Here is a 15,894-nt window from a genome sequence, read left to right on the forward strand (position 1 = left end):
TTAAGTACAAGCCAACTAAATGTGATCCTAATTCAAGTGAGCTAGTTCCCAATGTTTGTTCTGCATACGCGTGAACTACATCAACTCCTACATCTTCTTCAAAGCATTTTTCTTTGGTTGATTCTTCAGAGTGATATGAATCTCATTCCCATTCATTAGAATCTATCTCACTTGCAGCTTGTAATCTACAGATTTGTTCATATAAAGTTTGATTTGTTTCTTCTATTTTTCTTTTTATATCATTTCTTCTTTCATATTCAACTTCTTTTGGACTGAGATTAAGTTCTGTCAACTTTACTATTAGCTCTCCTTGACTTGTATTAACTTCTTTCTTGTTTTTATTAAGAGTTAATGCTGTTTGGGAGGTATAATTATTTTGTTTCTCTAGTTGATTAAGAGTTTCTTTCTTTTGCCATTTCATATTTTCTTTGTGCTTGTTTCTTTGCATATGTTTCTTCTGTTTCAATTGCAAGTTGTTTTTGTCTGTTTCCATATTCACTTTGTTGTTGGTTAGATGATGTGTCTTCTGGTAGAGTAACTTGTCCATACCCTAAGCCTGATTTGTCTGTAGCCTGCTAAGTATGAGGTTGGATAGGTTTTGAGATACCTTCTTTTCTTTTTCCTATAGGACCTGTTCCAGTGTATCCCATCTTTTGAAGAATGTTAAATCCTTTTCCATACTTTTTAGGAGGTATTCTGACATTGTTGATCTTTTGTTGGACTTCTTCATCTTTGTATAGCCACTATAGCACATCTTTGGCTTTTGTTTCCTTTGATAAAGTTCTAGCTCTAACAAATGCTCCATCAAATATTGAAAGATGTTTCACAATGGGTTGTTGTTTAGAGTTTGATGGTTTTCCATATGATTTAGGAGAAAGTGGTAATTGTGATATTGAATATTCTCTGATCACCCGATCTCTTAGTTGCATTTGTTTTTCCATACTTGACAAGATTGAGGAAAATGATTTTTCTTTAGATTGTGTGTTCAAAGATGATGCCTCCCTATTATGAGGAACAATGACTTCTTGAGTTGTTTTTAGATTGCTGTAGTATTGAAATGGATTTGAATCTGCAGAGATCATGATTTCCTGTCCATTGTAGGGAAATTTTAAGCATTGATGATATGTTGATGGGACAACTTGTAATTCATGTATCCAGGGTCTCCCCAGGAGTATATTGTATGATAAGTCCAAGTCTAGAACTTGTCATGCTGTGTTTTTTTACAAAGGTCCCACTCTGATGGGTAGTATCACAATTCCTTTGGAGGAACAATTTTTTTGTCATATGCTTTAATGGTGACCTTTTTTCGGTGAACAACTGCATCTTCTGAATATCCTAGAGCACAGACAAGACTCAATGAACAGATGTTTAAGCCAACTCCACCATCTATTAGGACAAGTTTAAATCACGTCTTGTGAATGAGGATTTCAATATGCAAAGGAGCATTGTGGGGATGTTGCAAGGACATGTCGTCTTCTTCAGTAAATGATAAGAATTGTGGGGTTGTGAGGTATCCCACCATGGTTTGGAATTGATATATATCAAGATCTTTGGATACTGTTGTATCGACTAATGCTCTTTCTAGAATTTCTTTGTGTGTAGGTGAAAGCTTTAAAAGTTCTAAGATGGATATTTGTGTGTGTGTTTTCTATAATTGATCCACTAGACTATATTTTTTGGTAGTGGATGATGTGTTTGTTGTAGGACCTGGTAAACTCACTTTGTCTTTGCTTCGTGTGATAGCGTGAGTGGGTTCTTGATGTTGTTTCTCTTTAACCATGATCACATTTACCACATTGTCATATGTATGCGCATAGTTTACCTTTACCATTCTTCTTTGTTGAGGATTCACCCTTCTCATAATTAGGAAGCAGGGTTTGAAAGCTGTGTGAGATTCGTTGGTTGTATGTCCATCCATAGTTATCACTCCATTATCAATCAAATCTTGGATGACATGTTTTAATCATTGACAAGCATCTGTTTGTTGTCCTTTGTTTCAATGGAAATCACAATAATGGTTGTCATTCCACCAAGCAGGTTTTTCCTTGGGTTCAAAGTTTCTTTCTTTTGGTAAAGTAATCAATTTGTTTGTGAGAAGATTTTTTAATGTAGATCCAAGGGGTTCACCAATGTTTGTAAATTATCTTCGAAAGAAATTTTTGATAGTTGCTTTTTGGTGATTGCTGTTTTTTTGGGTTGTTGCTGAGTGATTGGATAAATTAAAAACCACTTGTTTTGGTTTCACATTGTTGTTATCCACTATCCCATCATTGACGGCATTGTGATTTCTATTCCAAAACTTTGGCTTGTCATTGTTGTTGTTGTTGTTAGGAGGATGAATTCCTTCTTTGTATATTTTCAACTCACCTTTCTTTATCATGGATTATTCCATTTTGATTCCATTATCGACCATCTTTCCAAAACTTTGATTTCCTTGCATTTTTAGATGATAACTCATTTGATCATTCAAGTTGTCAATGAATACATCCATTTTTTCATACTCTGGCACTGTACAAGGATATCGTGAAGCTAAGCATCTCCACCTCTGTAGAAATGTCATGAAAGGTTCTCCACTCTTTTGTTTAGCATTACAGAGGTCTAGCATTGTTACTTCTGTTAAGTGCAAATGCCAATAGTAAAGCTCTAAGTCAATAGATAATAGGATGAGAGGGGGGGGGGGGGGTGAATCATACAAACTTAATCTTCAATATATCCAACAAATTCAACCTTGATAGCATATACTACAAAAAACTGTAAAACATTTAAACGCATGAATATATATCATCACAACACATATAACACTAGATTTAACGTGGAAACCCAAATAGGGAAAAACCACAGTGGGATTTCGGACCCACTAAGAAATATACTCTTCTAGAGTATGCTTGATTAAAAGCAAATCCTATTAAAGATTACAAACACATTGCTAGATGTGACCTGGTTAAGGGATTTCCCTTAGATTTGTTAAGATCTTGCACTTTGTTAGAAGTGACCTTGTCAAAGGATTTCAACCACTCATTTAGAATGTCACCTTGTTAGAGGATTTACAAATAAGACTGTTAAGTCCACTTGGTTAAGATATTTCTGTCACTTACAAAATAAACAACAGTAATAAAATATATATGCAACTTTACATCTGAAATGCTAAAGCAGATTCTTATTTGCTCAAAATAATCTTGTCATAAGACTTATCTTGTCCCTTGATGGGCTTCCCAATATGTTCTTCAATCAGATCTCCAAGCTTCTGTGCTCGGTAAATATTACTGTAGCATCACTGTGCTTACAATTTGCCCGCATTCATTGTTTATCAACAATTCCTTATTTATAAACAATTCTCACCGCTTAATCTCCTTTGATCACATTTCCCATGATCAATCTTAGCCATCAGATCTTCACACTTGACCAGGTTCAATGTATCCTTTGATCTAAAAATGTTTTACCTTGCCTTGGGACTTGTATTCCTTTCTTGGAACTTACACAAGGTTATTGCAGTTCAATCTGAGTTGTAGATCTTCCTGTCGATCTTCTATTGCCATAGATTCTTAACAAACTTCATGTGCGACATACCAATCATTTAATCAACTCCAACTAATCATTGTCCTTCATTAAATAATGTTTGTATTCATCCAATATGATCTTTTATAACTCGGTTGTTACTCGGTTAACACTGAACTTCACTTGGTAGACATTCTGTCTTCATTTACCAACATCGATAACCTTAGGGTTTACCGACTAGGTTCCTTAGGGTTTACCAACTAGGTTCCTTTGCTCGCATACATAGTACAGTATTAAACAACATATATAGGATATAAAAAACAATCAAAACAACATGATCTCATCATTGTCTAACTCAGTAATAGTTGCCCATTGAATAACTTATTACTCCCCTTTATTATCATATTCTTTCGGTGTCTCTTACCGACTTCTTAATACTCATCAAAACATACTTCTTAAGATATGGCAACATCATACTGAATCAAAAAATCAATCTCTTGACATCAATGACAAAATAATATTATTAAGACAGTTATCATCCTTCTTCAGTTATATCAATAATCTCCAACAACCTTCTCAATATCCTTATTGAAATGCCAACAATCTTTCGTTCTACTGTAATACCAACAATCTCCCCCTTTGGCATTGATGGCAAAACCAACTTGATAAAACCAACTTGATTCAGATTGCTGTAACAACTTCTTCATTCTGAAATCTTCTCTGAAGTCTTCTCCCCCATTCAGTAGACTTCTGTTATCTTCTCCATTTAGTCTTCTCCCTTTACTTCATTTAGTCATCATTTAGTCTTCTCCCCCTTTGACAACAATGCCAAAAAAAAGAAAACTAATTCAGGGTTCCTTCTCCTTTGAAGTTATTGCCTCACTGTAACATTTAGAACTCGGTCAGAGCAACTGGACTCTATTCAAAATTCCTTGCACACATTTAGAAAATCTCCTAAAGTGCGAAAATCAACATCAATCCACAAATAATATTCTATAGATTCACTTAATTGATGTTGTCATCAAACTCTGTCAGTGAATAGAAGATAGGGGTAGGACCCCTAACTTGCTTTGAGATACTCAAAAGTATCTTTAGGTAGTGGCTTGGTGAAGATGTCCGCAATTTGCTCCTTTGAACTGATATATTCCAGTATAACATTCTTCTCTTGAACTTCTTCTCTAAGATAATGAAATTTTATAGAGATATGCTTTGTCTTAGAGTGCATTACCGGATTCTTTGAAATGTTAATGGCACTAGTGTTGTCACAAAATATAGTTACTGGCTCGGTAACCTTTTCATTTATACCTTCCAACAATTGTTTGATCCATGCTATGTTGGTACAATTCAATGCTACAACAACATATTCAGTTTCAGCTGTTGACTGTGAAATGCATCCTTGTTTCTTGCTAAGCCAACTTACAAGTTTGCTTCCTAAGAAGAAAGCTCCACCACTTGTGCTTTTCCGATCATCAATATTTCCTGCCCAATCAACATCAGTATAAACTTTCAAATCAAAATCATTCCTCTTTTCATATACTAGGCCATAATCTTCAGTGCCTCTGAGGTATCTAAAAATTCTCTTGATTGCTGTCATATGGGTTTCTTTAGGATCTGCAAAAAATCTTGCAACTATACCTACTGCATGTGCTATATCCGGTCTATTGTGAAAAACATATTGCAACTTTCCAATCATAGATCGGTAAAGTTTCTCATCAATAGATGCACATTCATCATTCTTTGATAGTTTACAATTGGTAGTCATAGGAGTACTTACCAATTTAGAATCCTCCATTCCAAATTTCTTTAGGATTTCCTTTATATACTTGGATTGAGTAATGAAAATCTCATTCTTCATTTGCAGTATTTTTAAACCTATGAAATACTTTATCTCACCAATTAATGGCATCTCAAATTCTTTGCACATTTCATTTCCAAAGTTCTTGCATTGAGAATCATTTCCACAAAAAATAATATCATCAACAAATATGGCTGAAAGCAATATACCATTGTTTTCATCATTCTTCATAAACATGTTGTTGTTCTCACTTGTTCTTATAGAACCAATCTTGATTAAGTAAGAGTGCAATCTTTCATACCATGCTCTGGGTGCTTGCTTTAGACCATATAAAGCTTTGTTCAGCTTACATACCTGATCTTTATTCTTGTCTTCAACAAATCCTTCAGGTTGCTCAATGTAAACTTCTTCTTCTAATATACCATTCAAGAATGCAGATTTAACATCCATCTGATATACCTTGAAATTCTTGAAAGCAACATATGCCAACAATGTTCTTACTACCTCAAGTCTAGCCACAAGTGCAAAAGTCTCACCATAATCTATTCCTTCTTCTTGAGCATAACCTTTGCAAACTAGTCTTTCTTTGATCTGAATGACCTCACCTTTTTCATTTAACTTATTTCTGAAAATCCATTTTGTACCGATTATATTTTTGTCCTTAGGTCTTGGAACCAATGTCCATGTTTCATTCTTCTTGATTTGATCAATCTCTTCTGTCATAGCATTTACCCAATCTTCATTGTTAAATGCATCTTTTACTATTCTCGGTTCAAATTCAGATATCAGACATGTGTTCTATCTCAGTTTGTTCCTTGTCATTACTGGATCATCCTTATCTCCTATAATTTGACTTGATGCATGGTATCTTCTGACATATTTGGCTAATATAGGATCGATAGGCTCTGTATGATCTTCTTCATCACTCGGTAACTAAATACAATCTTCAGGTTCTTCAGCAGCTTTCTCGGTAAGATTTCTCGGTTGAACATATACAAATTGTTCATAATTCTTTGGTTCTTTGGAATTTCCTTCATCATTTCTTTCTGCAAATTCATCAATTTTCACATTTGCACTTTCCACTATTTTTTTAGATGATTTGATCAGACATTTGAATGCTTTAATTCTAGAAGAGTAACCAAGAAATATTTCTTCCTCGCTTTTCTGATCAAACTTCCCATTTCTGTCATCTTTATGAACATAGCATCTACTTCCAAAGATTTTAAAGTAAATTACATTAGGTTTCTTGTCATGCCAGATTTCATATGGTGTCTTCATAGTTCCTTTCTTCAGTTGTACTCGGTTCAGGGTGTAGACTGCAGTGCTTATTGCTTCTCTCCATAATGTTTGAGGTACCTTCTTTTCAAGCATCAGGGTTCTGGAACAATCTACAATAGATCTATTTCTTCTCTTAGCTATCCCATTTTGTTGTGGAGTTCGCGGTGCAAATACTTGCCTTTTTATTCCATGATCATTGTAGTATAAGTTAAATTCATCAGAAGTGAACTCTCCTCCTCTATCAAATCTGAGACATTTCAACTGTCTTCCTGTTTCATTTTCAACTCTTGCCTTGTACCATTTAAACATTTGAAAAGCTTCTGATTTTTCTTTTAAAAACATTACTGACATCATCCTTGAGTAATCATCCACAAATAATGTGAAATATTTATCACCATAATAACTCTGAACTTTCATGGGACCACAAAGATCAGTGTGTACAAGATCTAAAATTCCTTTAGAGGTGTAGGACTTACTTGTAAAGCTTGATCTTGTCATCTTACCCATCTGGCATCCTCGACACATAGCATTCTTAGGTTTTTCCAAGCTCGGTAGATGTCTTACACGATGCTTCTTACTTATTTTGATTAGATTATCAAAATTTACATGACAAAATCTTTTATGCTATAACCAGGTTTCTTCTATTTTAGCATAAAGACATTTGTTTCGAGTTGAGTCAAGATGAAATGTATTACCTCTTGTTTGAGTCTCGGTAGTAGCTAACTTTCCATGTTTGTCATGAACTTTGATAATTCCTTTCTGAAATTCTATTCGGTATCCTGTATTGTTTAGTTGTGCTACACTCAACAAATTGTATTTCAATCCTTCAACCCAGTATACATCATTACATTTAGCATTGTCAAGAAGTGTGATAGAACCTTTACCTTTCACCGAACATGGGGCATCATTACCAAATCTTACATAACCTCCATCATAATCTTCAAGTTTTACAAACTTGTGTTTATCACCTGTCATGTGATGAGAGCATCCACTATCTATAATCCAAGGATCATTAGTGTTTGTGTGAGATACTAGGGCTTTTTCTTCATACCTTTCTTCATCTAATCCATCTTTAATAGCCACATAAACAACTTCTTTTGTTTCAATTTCATCAGATTTATTATCATAGGATTCCTCATCAGCAACTAGGCATATCTTTCTTCTCTCCTTCTGAAGTCTCAGTGTCCTCTGTAGTGATTGTCTTTCTGTTTGTCTTCTCGGTAATCTCTCTTTTCACTAGATTCTCTATCAGGATAGTTAGAAGCTATATGTCCTATTTTATCACAATTGAAACATTTCAAAGGTAGCTTCCCTTTATACTTACCTTTGCCTCTCAGTAACCTCCTGGCCAGTAGTGCTTCAAACTCTTCTTGCTTTCTAATTTCCTCATACAGTTTGTGTACTTCTTCCATGTTTTTACGAAATCTTTCACTTGCTCCACTATGATTTCCTTCAGAATACTTATTCATTCTATCATTATAGTCATTAGATTCACTAAGATGGAAAGAACTGAATGCAAATTCAACTTTATTTACCGAAGACCCACTGTTATAAAAATTACTTAACTCAAATGCATGTAGCTTACCGATAGTAGCATCCAAGGAAACTAGCATGTTTGGTACATACCTTAATTCATTGATTGTAGACACTCGAATAGCATAAGAAGGTAACAGGGTTCTCAATAACTTACTTGTTACATCTTTTTCTTCAATAGTTCCACTTGCTCCTTTAATTTGATTGACAATCTCTTTCAACCTTGTACTATATTGTGTTATGTTTTCCCCTTCATTCATCTTCATGGATTCAAGTTGTCCTCTTAGACTATCTACTTTTTCTCTTTGGACATGTTCATCACCACCATACACAGATATAAGCTTAGTCCACATTGCCTTTGCATCATTACATCCTTCTAGATCATTAAACTCTGAGTCAATCAATGCTGATGTTATTTCAATCATAGCTTGAGTATGCTCTTGCTTTGCCTTTATCTCTTCCATTGTCATTGGGTAGGTGCTCAGTGCAATGTAATCATTCTCCAGATAATATGTAGCACATTCTCCAATTCCTGATAAGTGCAACTTCATCCTTTTCTACCATGTAGAGAAACTTGACTTGTTCAACTTTGGTGCATCCCTTTTATACATCTTCGGATCTTTGCCTCAAGTGCCTTTAAACTTTTCCTTCTGGAGTCCAAAGCTCTGATACCAATTGTTAAGTGCAGATGCCAATAGTAAAGCTCTAAGTCAAAAGATAATAGGATGAGAAGGGGGGGGGGGTGAATCATACAAACTTAATCTTCAATATATGCAACAGATTCAACCTCGGTAGCATATACTACAGAAAACTGTAAAACATTTAAATGCATGGACATATATCATCACAACACATATAACACTAGATTTAATGTGGAAACCCAAATAGGGAAAAACCACTGTGGGATTTTGGACCCACTAAGAAATATACTCTTCTAGAGTATGCTCGGTTAAAAGCAAATCCTATTAAAGATTACAAACACATTGCTAGATGTGACCCGGTTAAGGGATTTCCCTTAGATCTGTTAGGATCTTGCACTTTGTTAGAAGTGACCTTGTCAAAGGATTTCAAACACTCATTTAGAATGTCACCTTGTTAGAGGATTTACAAATAAGAGTGTTAAGTCCACTTGGTTAAGAGATTTCTGTCACTTACAAAATAAACAACAGTAATAAAATATATCTGCAACTTTGCATCTGAAATGCTAAAGAAGATTCTTATTTGCTCAAAACAATCTTGTCATAAGACTTATCTTGTCCCTTGATGGGCTTGCTGGGCTTCCCAATATGTTCTTCAATCAGATCTCCAAGCTTCTGTGCTCGGTAAATATTACTGTAGCATCACTGTGCTTACAATTTGCCTACATTCATTGTTTATCAATAATTCCTTATTTATAAACAATTCTTACTGCTTAATCTCCTTTGATCACATTTCCCATGATCAATCTTAGCCATCAGATCTTCACACTTGACCAGGTTCAATGCATCCTTTGATCTAAAAATGTTTTACCTTGCCTTGGGACTTGTATTCCTTTCTTGGAACTTGGACAAGGTTATTGTGGTTCAATCTGAGTTGTAGATCTTCCTACCGATCTTCTATTGCCATAGTTTCTTAACAAACTTCATGTGCGGCATACCAATCATTTAATCAACTCCAGCTCATCATTGTCCTTCGTTAAATAATTCTTGTATTCATCCAATATGATCTATTATAACTCAGTTGTTACTTGGTTAACACTGAACTTCACTCGATAAACATTTTGTCTTCATTTACCGACATCGATAACCTTAGGGTTTACTGACTAGGTTTTTTTGCTTGCATACATAGTACAGTATTAAACAACATATATAGGATATCAAAAACAATCAAAACAACATGATCTCATCATTGTCTAACTCAGTAATAGTTGCCCATTGAATAACTTATTACTCCCCTTTATTATCATATTATTTTAGTGTCTCTTACCGACTTCTTAATACTCATGAAAAAACACTTCTTAAGATATGACAACATCATACTAAATCAGAAAATCAATCTCTTGACATCAATGACAAAATAATATTATTAAGATAGTTATCATCCTTCTTCAGTTATATCAATAATCTCCAACAACCTTCTCAATATCCTTATTGAAATGCCAACAATCTTTCGTTCTACTATAATGCCAACAACTTCATGTTGTATGTTATAAAAATATTGTGAAACAAATTTATCTACCAATTTTGAGAATGATCTGATTCCGGGTGGAAGTTTGAAGAACCATTCCATAGCTAGTCCAGTTAAGCCTTTTGGAAATAATCACATCAAGTAGGTATCCTCATGTGCAAACTCCATAATCATTGTAAAAAATTCTCGAATACGATCTTGGGGGTCATTGCTTCCATCATATTTTTCGTATCTAGGAGTTTCGAAACCTATAGGAAATGGTATCATGTTTAAGTTTCTGTCGAATGGATAAGGACAAATTTCTTGAAGTGAGTATCTTCTAACATTTCCTCTCTACATATCTTGAAATTGTGTTTGTAATGTTTGTATTTGTTTTGTGAGAGTTGTAATAGGATTTTCAACAGGATTTGTTCTTATGTAGCCATGATTTTGCGTTCTAGGAGGATCTTGATCTCTTCTTTTATCATCTCTACCCCTTCTTGTATCCTCATTGGATTGAAGGTTATTTAGAATTTCTATGTCATCCCTTTTGGGAAATGTAAGTTTCCTCATTGGTTCTTGTGTTACTAGGAATTGACATGTCATTAATTTTGAGACCAGAAATATCCTCATATTGTTCGTTATTAAGGGGGGGGTCAATTCTGTTTTATGTCAATTTGTTCACATCAAAATCTTGGGGGAGTGTAGCGCCAGATTTTGCTAACATTAGGAAATATTTTTCTTTTTCTCCCTCCAATATGTTCTGCATAAATTTATCGAATTGAGGATCTTTTTTGATGTCTCTGACATGTTGTTCTATTATTTCCTCTTCAACTTGTATTTCATCTTCATGTTCCATGTTTCTATAATCTTCAGTTATTTCAAATGTTTTGATATCTGTTTCTATGATCTTTCCTCTCTACGGTCTAGTTAAAACGGGCATACATGTGTTGTGAATGTTCTGCTAAGTTTAAATCTTCTATAATTTGGTGTAAATAAGTGATCAATTTGTTGAAGTAAATGGCATAGACGGATAGACATGAAATGATCTTTTCAAGTATTTGTTTGTTTGCAAGTTTTTTTTGATCTTAGTTTTGGAGTATGAATTTTGTGATTTTTGATATGACCAAGTTCGATAGGAACGATATATCCTATGATAAAGAATGAGGTTATTCTGATCAAGCGTTGTAGTTTTGTGATTAAAGGATGATAGATCCTGATGAGAAACTATGTTTGAACGATTAGTTTATCAAAGACAATGCGATATTGCACTTTAAGGTGTTAGATCTTAAGCTTGTTTGAGGTGAATACTTGAGACCTTTAGTGTGTCTAGCTCTTGATTCTATTTTTGATAGAAGGTAACCTGATTAAATGACTTCAAGAAGATGACCTAGTCTCCATGTTTGACTGTTTGAGAAATGGGTTATTTTTATTTTTTGATTTTGATGTAGTTTATCAGAAACGTTGACAAAATGACTAGGAACTCTGCTATACTGACCAAAAACACTGAAAAACTTACTAGAAACACTGCTATACTGACCAGAAACGCTGAGCAACATACCAGAAACACTAAACAACATACTAGAAACGCTGACAAACTTACCAAAAATGCTGAGCAATAGACCAGAAATGTTGAGCAATAGACCAGAAATGCTATTCTACAATGCAGTGACTCTAAAGTTCAAAATAATGATGTTTAGACTTAGCAAATTAATTGTTTGAACTTAGGAGATTGTAATTTTGACCCAAATTTGTGATTTTTAGACTCAGAGAACTAATATTTAGACCTAAAAAGTACAAACTAGGAGATCTAATGCTGCAACATGAGAAATTTGACATTTAACTCAAAATATTTGTTGATTAGACCAAGGGAGCTGACCTTTGAACCAAGAGAGCTACTGTTTAGATCAGGAACTTTGTTTTTTAACCCAAGAACTCTAATATTTAGAACATGAACTCTACTGTTTAGACCAGAAACTCTAATGTGCTCAACCTTAGAGAGTTAATGTTGAAATATGAGGAAGTTAACATTCATACCAAGAGAGTTGACATTTGGACTGAAAATGTGACTATTTGGACTAATAGATCTAATGTTGGGACCAAAAGAGGTAATGTTTGGACTATGAATGTGACCATTTGGACTGATAGAGCTAATGTTTGGACTGTGATTGTGACTGTTTGGACCGTAGGTACGACTATTTGGACTATGAATGCGACTATTTGGACCGTAGGTACGACTGTTTGGACTGAAAGACCTAATTTGTTGTGAAACTTGTGAATTTGACAATTTGAAGTTTGAGTTTTCAATGTTTGTTGTATTTCAATGAATGAGATCTTGACTTGACTTACAAACACAAAAATCAGATTGTATTTTTCTCCCAAAGGACACATAAAGTGTATGTTTGAGAATCTTTAAAGAAAGCCCAAGTTTTCACGGGTTTTTAACAATTGAAAACACATCAATCAGTCTATCCTAAGGAGATTGACTTCATTATTAGTTCTTAGCCCACAAGTTCTTAGCCCACAACTTGGTACCTTGTCAACTCACACAACCTTGTCACCCCCTAAAGTGTGCCCATGTTTTTGCCTTTGCGAGAGCTAGTGGAGTCCCGTTATGAGCCTAGCAATAAGGTCTCAAAAGGGGAGTTCACAGATACGCTCAAGAGGGACATATGATGAGTATCTTAAGAAGAGATTCTTCCCCCTCCATGCACTAAGAATTTAATAATGTTCAGAGGTAAATTGGGTAGCTTCTAATTTTAATTGGAACTAGTAAGGGATCCATTTGGCGCGTCGAGGTATAAACTCAATTAAGAGGTCTCCCAGCCTTGAAAACCAAGGTTTGATATACCCAAAGGTACAGAGGAGAGCTATTCCTGAGCACTATCATTGACTTGATTTTCATCAAATCACATTTATTTTATAGTGGGTTGGAGTACTTGGCGTTATCTGTTCCCACTTGGGTCATTCCCTTCTCACCGACCTTAATGGCTTTGGCCTTATAGGCTCCTCGGGAGGATAGGCTTGCTAAAGATATGCACTATTGAAAGAAAAAGATGAGTCTGGCTTTCTGATCACCTAAGAAAGGTGAGAGCATACTCGCCTATCATCAAAACACATAAGACATGTTTGTTGATTTCCATTTTAGTTAGTCTACATGCCTAATTTATCAAAAATAAGTGCAAAATCCCATGATTGCAAACAAAGTTAGTAGTTTATATTGCATTCTTTGATGGTGAAATAGTTTATGACTCTGATCTTTCACAACAAAATAAGTACCTGCAAAACCAATAATCTGCAAATTAAGTTCGGGAAAATGATAGTCGAGAAGTATAAATGAGGAATGCAACATATAACATTTTCCAAATCAATAAAAAAACTGAAAAAGCCATCAAATTGACCAAGAATGCCATCCTATGTGCCAAGAACGCTGCCAAATGGGCTTAAAATGCTACTCTGCACACCAAGAACGTTGTTTTGTACACCAGAAATGTTGTTATACACACTAGAAACGTTGTCAAACAGATTGAAAATGCTGACAAATGTACCAAAAATGCCATAATACATACCAAAAATGCTAAAGTACAGACTAAAAGTGCAAAAGTACAGAAAAATATAAAAAACAGAGTTGAGGATTCTCCCAAAAATGCCATTTAAGGTGTCAGAACGCTACAAAAGAGGCCAAGAATGCGATTCGGGAGCCCAAGAGAGCTAATCTACACTCTGAAAGAGCTAATCAACCTATCAATGAAATTTCCTGCAAGCAAAATTGTTAAAGATCAAAGGGGCTAGGCCCCACCGTGGGCGCCAATTAATGTGATGCTAAAAACGTGGTATATAAGAAAGCATACACATATAATGAGACAATAAAATGTAATTGAAAAGTTGAATTAAAAACTAGATTAGAAATGCAAACCATAAGCCTTCCTTGAAATGTCTCATTTTCCTCTATTCTTGAGGACCTTGAAGGTGTTGGATTGATTGGCTCTCAGCAGAGCAAAGACCTCCAAAGTGGCAACTCAAGAGTTGAGTAGCTACTTGATCATGATTGATTATGAAAATGATATGAAATGCATGATCTAAGAAACTAGATTAACATGCTATGATTAATCCAAAATGCTAGTTACTAGATAATTAAAATGCAAATTGCCTATAGTAATGATGCTAAAGCTATGAATGCAAGGGATCCTTATTGCTCCGAAATGGGGGATATTTATAGGATTTCCAAGGCAAAAGTTGAGGTGGTAGGAATCAACAGTCCAGATTTGATCTGAAGATATCAAGGGTTAAGATTGAGCAAGTTGCAGAAGAGGTTGGAGGAAGGGACACTTGACATCTCTGTGGTGACAAGTGTCAAGGAGCCTTGCTCATGAGAGGGAAAGTGTCCAAGGGAGGAGACATGTGGAAAAAGTGCCACGTGTCTCAAGGGGAGAATATCCACACCATAGGAGGTTAGGGTAAGGAGGTTAGGACGTGCAAGATAGGATAGGGTTAGTTAAACCCACGATTAGGTGAAATGGGGTAGGTTAGGGGATGGTTAGGTTAGGTGGTTAAAAGTTAGGAGCCATGTGCTCATTTGAATTTATAAATTCAAATAATTGGAAAATAATAATTAATCTCAACAAACTTGAGTTTGTTAATCTTAATTAGGGATTAGAAGAATTGATTTATATGGGGGACATTAATTAGTTTAGAATTAATTAATCAAAGGGGGATATGAAATGAACTATATAAATAAATCATGTAGATTTATTTGCTAGTAGATGAATAGAGAAATTAATTAAATTGCTTGTGACTTCACTTAATTGGGAAGGGGAATTAATCAAATAACTACGTATTTAATTAACTATCTTGAGACCATTTTTAGGTGTATACAATAACATTGAATGCTTCTACAGTTCACTGCCTTGTGTCTAAATTTATTACATTTAGAATAATAACCATTAAAAGATGGGTACTTTTGTGTATTGGGCTATTAGATCATTGGTCTTCTTGCACATTTGATTTTTTATTTTGAGATTTCTTCTCATCTTTTGACTTCCTTTCTGCATCAGCTTTGACTTCCTTACTTTCTTCTTTAATATTTTGATTTGAGTATACACTAGTTTGGTAACCAAGGTCAATTTTGTTTGACTTAATTTGTTGCATGCCGATAAAATCTTCTAGGAGCTTGCTGCTATCAAGAATCTTGTTCTCTTCCTTCAGATTCCTAACATCTTGTTCAATATTTTCATATATTTTAGGATTTCAACTTTAATGTCTCTTTAAAGAACTGCTCTGTCTTGTCCTTTTTGTCTATATTCTGCATCAGATCTTTGATGGTCTTAGTCGCTTGATTCAATTGATTGTTAGCCTCCTTATGTCTCAACTTGAATTTTTGGATTTTCTCTCTCATCTTTTTTACACATTCATTTGCAGTCTTCACATTCTCCTTCAATTATTCATTCTCTGATTCAACACTTTCCAAATCTTCAAGGGTTGTCTTCAATTCTTCATCCATCCAAAATTATTAATCCCAGTATATAGGTGTCATTTCTCAACAAACATGGATCTCCCTCAAGTGGTTAGGATTTCCAAGTAAGGGACCACTTTTGTACTTTCTGTTGACTAAGGTTGGCTTTTTTAGTGAGTAGAGAAGTGTAATTTTA

The sequence above is a fragment of the Cryptomeria japonica genome, chromosome 11, assembly GCF_030272615.1.
Source record: "Cryptomeria japonica chromosome 11, Sugi_1.0, whole genome shotgun sequence".
Taxonomy (NCBI): Eukaryota; Viridiplantae; Streptophyta; class Pinopsida; order Cupressales; family Cupressaceae; genus Cryptomeria; species Cryptomeria japonica.